Source organism: Scomber japonicus, chromosome 18 (genome assembly GCF_027409825.1).
Source record: "Scomber japonicus isolate fScoJap1 chromosome 18, fScoJap1.pri, whole genome shotgun sequence".
NCBI classification, from domain to species: domain Eukaryota; kingdom Metazoa; phylum Chordata; class Actinopteri; order Scombriformes; family Scombridae; genus Scomber; species Scomber japonicus.
The window spans coordinates 6,002,830-6,008,966 of record NC_070595.1 but is presented as its reverse complement, the minus strand read 5'-3'; the positions used below and the strand labels follow the sequence as shown (position 1 = coordinate 6,008,966).

The window sequence follows — 6,137 nt, the reverse complement described above, 5'->3', positions numbered from 1 at the left end:
CAAACATTTGACTTTTATATGTAAAAAACACAGCATTGAATAAAATAAACAAAGAAATATCAAATAAAATAGAAAGTTAAATAATTACGTCTGAAAACTATGTAAAAATGTCTCTTCGGGAATGTGAATGTGTCCTTTATAGGCAGTGGCCCTCTTAATACCTGTTCAGTCCTTTCTGAGTCTGATAGGAAAGAGGGACACTCAGCGGAGCTGCTGATCCCTGCTGCAAACTGGATGCTGAAGAAGATCATTCTCGATGACCAAAGATGAAGGACCTATAGGGAAATTAAAATAATATTTTTGGACAAAATTATTAATCTCAGAATATTCTGCAGTACACTGAGCAATTATAAAGGCTGTTTTGTTGTTAACTTACCAGGTACAGCTGAGGTTGCAGAGAGGACAGTGGGTACAGTGGATGTAGCAGAAGATAGAGATGGACCTGAGATGAAAAACATGTCCCTTGTCATATGATTATATTTTATATTATTACATCTTAATGAGATAATTTGACTAGAAATTAACTATATATGGTGACAGTTTTTCGATTACCTGATTCATCAGCCTGGGCTGCTCCTGAGGAGGTGGATTGCCCCTGGACTGAGTCACTGCCTCCTCCAAAATACTTTAACAGTGCTCCTGGGGAAGTTTCATATAACGTATGAATAGGGAGTTGATTTTTATTTACTCACACAAATTACTGTGCTCTGCAGCAAACAATTGCAAACAACATACCTCAAACTATAAGTTAACTAAATTAATTCATTAATGCAAAACCATATTGCTAGCAAACGTCACCGCGTTTGTAATTAACGTTATTAAACATTGTTATCAGAAACGTTGTTTTGATGCCAAAAAGCGACCCAGAATAATATATATACACTGAGAATTAACTTTTCAAAGTAGTACACAAACACAAAAACGTTAGCTTGAATAGTAAGCTAAGCTATCTAACCTACCCACAAGAGAGAAGTAGTAAGACATTTTGAACTAATGTTAGCTAGCAAATTTGCTATTATAGGCTAACGTATTTGAAACAAAATGTCAACAATAATTAGGGACTTTCCTAATTTCAGGGAACTTTTCAAAATCTCCTTGACACCAAATGTTACATTACCTTTATCTTGTCGTTTTTTCTCCTCTTCATCTTTCTTCCTTTTTCTCTTTTCTGCCCCTGAGGGGTAAGTCCTTTTTTGCGACATCCTTCACCTGCTCCTAGCTCCTAGATGCTGAGTGCGCACCGCACGGTTGGGTGCACTGCATACGTTACTAGCGGAGGTCAAATGTCAAGCAGTGAGGCAGTAGGAAACTACACTCTGCTTGATATCATGTTAACAGACTCTGTTAACATGATATTGTTGTTGGTTTTTTGTGGGGTTTTTTTGTACAAGAACGTACATTTGATAATATATGAATTATCATCACGCACACATGGAAAAAAAATAATTAATTGCTTTTTTATTTTTTAAGTTAGTTGCTCTAGGGGGCCCCCTAGTGGTCACGGGGCCCTAAGCAGCTGCTTAGTTCGCTTATGCCTTGGGCCGGCCCTGTTTGAACCTTACTGTGACCATTATTATGTACAGTAAATTATGGGAGGGCCCACTTGATCTCTATGATGAACCCATGTCACCCATTCCTCTAATGGTGAAGTAGGTCAGTTACTGTTGGATGAAATCATGTGGTTTCACTGGTGAAGACAGGTGAACTCTTAACAGTTTACTGGCCAGCTTGCTTACTGTGTGTTACAGAGCCCCCTACTGACTGAGGGAGGGCCTTACAACTAATGTGTTACATGAATCTGATTCTCAATCTGAAATGACTGGCCTGATCAAGCTTAATCCATTCAATAGGTTGGAATAAATATTATTTATTATAATCTTTCTATGCATGCTTGCCACACAAACTATTTTCTGTCATGTGTCCTTGCTCTTGTTTTGCACTTGTACCTATGGTGAAAAAGGAATGTTAAACAATCAACCACTTTGTTCCTGAATTGCTAAATGAAATAGCAACATATCAGTATAAAGTAAGGTATGGGTACTTTATTTTTCACTCAGTGAAATTCACTGACAGGAAAATGACACTAACTTACATGTTTTTGACAATGGAAGAAAACCTATGCAAGCATGGGGAGAACATGCAAACTATGAGGCAACAGTGCTAACTACCCAACCGCTGTAATCTTCATGCACTAATCTCATTACCTGTTGCATGATGTCCTTGCTTGCATTCTCCATGTTCACAGAGGAGTCATTGGCGGTTAGTTTTATCTTCACCAAACGCAGATTCGTTTGCACTTTTTAAGGAGGAAATATGAATATAAAAATGTGTTTTTCATACATTACTTGCAAAGTGTCTCCAAAGTTGTGATTTATATCAACATGAAAACAATGAAACAAGTCTTAAATTTTTCTTACCATTGCAGACAAAGAAATATTTAGTACTACAATGCCATTCTTCCCAGTGGCCTTTATGTAAAACCACACAGGGGATATTGATGTTACCAGTTGGTTTCTGAGACTTCCATTTTGTGAATGAAGCAGGGTGCCCATCTGACCACCTCCATGTGTCTCTCCTGAGACCGATCCATGCATTTGAAGTTATCATGTTTTTTATCAGTTCATTCTCAGTTTGGTTCCGCACACTGGCCAGGTCAGTGTAGTTCTCCCTGCAGTACCTTTGAGCCGCGTTCCAGTCCTTAGGTTCATTCACAAAGATGAAACTGGAAGCCGCCTCTGTTTCTACACTCCATTCAAATATGTTTCAGCAAAATTGAAAAAGGTTAGACTTGATCATCAATAAATATCTAAACAATGCTACTTTTGAAAACATTTGCCATTTTGGTTTTATATTAATTAAAAAAGCAGCTGGCAAACATAGATTAATGTCTACATAAATAAATGCATGGGGTTGAGCAACATTATCATTATTTGTTTGTACTCTGTGAACAAATTTAGGTAAGAAAATATTGATGAATCCTAGATTGGTGTGTCAAACATCCGTACGCACAGTTTAAACACAGTCTGTGTGTACACACTGTTTGTGAATGAGGCCCAACGTGTGGTGTGAGGACGACACAATGGTCCATGGACTTTTCTTTTGTATTCATGTAAACATCTCATGCAGCTAGCAGCAGGTAGATTTCAGTAGATACTGCACAGGACCAAGTCAGAACTACTTAATTCTTTCTTGATGGTTTACCAAATGTGCAGTAGTAATATTAGTTACTATGGCTATTTGCCACTATGACTATGTTTTCTTACCATTGTAGCAGACAAACGGTATTTTTAATCCACAAGGCAGATCATTCCATGACCCATTATACAGTATTTCTGCACAGTTCTCATATCCCCCATGGTTGTTGGGTTCATTACCATTCCACATCCTGAACTCTGCCTCTCCTCCACCATAATAACCCCCCTTTTGAAATGTCCATGCCCAAGTGTGAACTTTATCAGTCAGTCCTATCCAGACATGACCATTAAAATATTCTCGTGTAGTGTCCACCAGCTTGCTCAGTTCTTGTTCGTTGACAACCGTGGCCAGGTCCTTGTACATTGACCTGCAGTATCTCTGAGCTTCAAACCAAGTCAAAGCCTGTTTGACAAGAATGTACTCATGGGGAAAACAGGCAGGTAGGAAACACAGTCCTGTGATAATGAAAAAAATATATTTGATAGTTTTAGTACTGAGTGTGTGAATCTAAAGGGAAAAAACATCTTTAGTGAAACAAAACTGTAAGACACAGAGGTTCAAAAATGGAGGTCTTATTTATTGTTGGGTCTAATAAAACATCACATACAGATCTTGGTGAAACACTCTTTTGGTGTTGCCCACAGATAGATACCACTATGTCTGTAGCCTATATGAATTATGGCTGTGCATCACAGAACACAAAAATAATTGGGAGAACTGGATGGGCCCCTAGGGGCCACTGTGGCCAAAACGCACAGAATTTCGAGTCCGGCCCTAACAGATGTAATCTCACTCCAAACTTTTCATGAAGCCTTAGGGCCCTGTAAACTCACATAATTAACATAATACAATCTAAATAAAGTTTAAATATAACAAGGTTGATTATGTTGTAAATGTGCGCATTGTTTTAAATAACTAATCTCCAATCAGGGCCGGCCCAAGGCATAAGCGAACTAAGCAGCTGCTTAGGGCCCCGTGACCACTAGGGGGCCCCCTAGAGCAACTAACTTAAAAAATAAAAAAGCAATTAATTATTTTTTTTCCATGTGTGCGTGATGATAATTCATATATTATCAAATGTACGTTCTTGTACAAAAAAACCCCACAAAAAACCAACAACAATATCATGTTAACAGAGTCTGTTAACATGATATCAAGCAGAGTGTAGTTTCCTACTGCCTCACTGCTTGACATTTGACCTCCGCTAGTAACGTATGCAGTGCACCCAACCGTGCTGTGCGCACACAGCATCTAGGAGCTAGGAGCAGGTGAAGGATGTCGCAAAAAAGGACTTACCCCTCAGGGGCAGAAAAGAGAAAAAGGAAGAAAGATGAAGAGGAGAAAAAACGACAAGATAAAGGTAATGTAACATTTGGTGTCAAGGAGATTTTGAAAAGTTCCCTGAAATTAGGAAAGTCCCTAATTATTGTTGACATTTTGTTTCAAATACGTTAGCCTATAATAGCAAATTTGCTAGCTAACATTAGTTCAAAATGTCTTACTACTTCTCTCTTGTGGGTAGGTTAGATAGCTTAGCTTACTATTCAAGCTAACGTTTTTGTGTTTGTGTACTACTTTGAAAAGTTAATTCTCAGTGTATATATATTATTCTGGGTCGCTTTTTGGCATCAAAACAACGTTTCTGATAACAATGTTTAATAACGTTAATCAATATGGTTTTGCATTAATGAATTAATTTAGTTAACTTATAGTTTGAGGTATGTTGTTTGCAATTGTTTGCTGCAGAGCACAGTAATTTGTGTGAGTAAATAAAAATCAACTCCCTATTCATACGTTATATGAAACTTCCCCAGGAGCACTGTTAAAGTATTTTGGAGGAGGCAGTGACTCAGTCCAGGGGCAATCCACCTCCTCAGGAGCAGCCCAGGCTGATGAATCAGGTAATCGAAAAACTGTCACCATATATAGTTAATTTCTAGTCAAATTATCTCATTAAGATGTAATAATATAAAATATAATCATATGACAAGGGACATGTTTTTCATCTCAGGTCCATCTCTATCTTCTGCTACATCCACTGTACCCACTGTCCTCTCTGCAACCTCAGCTGTACCTGGTAAGTTAACAACAAAACAGCCTTTATAATTGCTCAGTGTACTGCAGAATATTCTGAGATTAATAATTTTGTCCAAAAATATTATTTTAATTTCCCTATAGGTCCTTCATCTTTGGTCATCGAGAATGATCTTCTTCAGCATCCAGTTTGCAGCAGGGATCAGCAGCTCCGCTGAGTGTCCCTCTTTCCTATCAGACTCAGAAAGGACTGAACAGGTATTAAGAGGGCCACTGCCTATAAAGGACACATTCACATTCCCGAAGAGACATTTTTACATAGTTTTCAGACGTAATTATTTAACTTTCTATTTTATTTGATATTTCTTTGTTTATTTTATTCAATGCTGTGTTTTTTACATATAAAAGTCAAATGTTTGAATTACAGGAGTGTGTTTTGTATTTCCCTCCCTATTTTTACCAAATATTTTGCACATTTTTACATAGTTTTCAGAACTAATTCAACTTAATATTTTATTTATCAACCATTTGTGTTACCTTGTTTTAGGTGCCTGTTGATTTTCATCATTATTTAAGTATTTGTTGTTGTATTTTCATTTTATTTAATACTGTCTGTTTTTGTATATATGGTGTAGCAGTTTATTTAAAATAATAATAATAAAGCAGATTGTGTTTACAGTAAATGATTAGTTTATTTTGTTACTTTTAATTGACCTAGATGACATTCAGTATCCCACTTAGTACTATATCACTTTGAATATTAAGTGTTAATCAACCCCAGGCTGCTCTTGTAGCTGAATTTGCTACCATTTCAGATTAAAAACCATAGATGGGTAAAACATACCGGGCTGCTCTTTTGGTTTTATGTATTGATTCTCTGTGTGGCCAGTAGGGGGAGTTGCTGACTT

The 6,137-nt window shown here is 37.2% G+C and overlaps 2 long non-coding RNA genes across 2 annotated transcripts; one reads left to right on the top strand and one right to left on the bottom strand.

Moving 5' to 3' along the window:
• Positions 1-204: 204 nt before the first annotated feature.
• On the bottom strand, positions 205-611 carry LOC128379107 (uncharacterized). Its single transcript, XR_008323383.1, has 3 exons — positions 553-611; positions 377-442; positions 205-275 (listed from the first exon to the last, which is right to left on the bottom strand). It is a non-coding gene; the product is annotated as an uncharacterized LOC128379107 (long non-coding RNA).
• A 4,426-nt stretch (positions 612-5,037) lies between these two features.
• Positions 5,038-5,444, top strand: LOC128379106 (uncharacterized). Its single transcript, XR_008323382.1, has 3 exons — positions 5,038-5,096; positions 5,207-5,272; positions 5,374-5,444. It is a non-coding gene; the product is annotated as an uncharacterized LOC128379106 (long non-coding RNA).
• Positions 5,445-6,137: the final 693 nt, after the last annotated feature.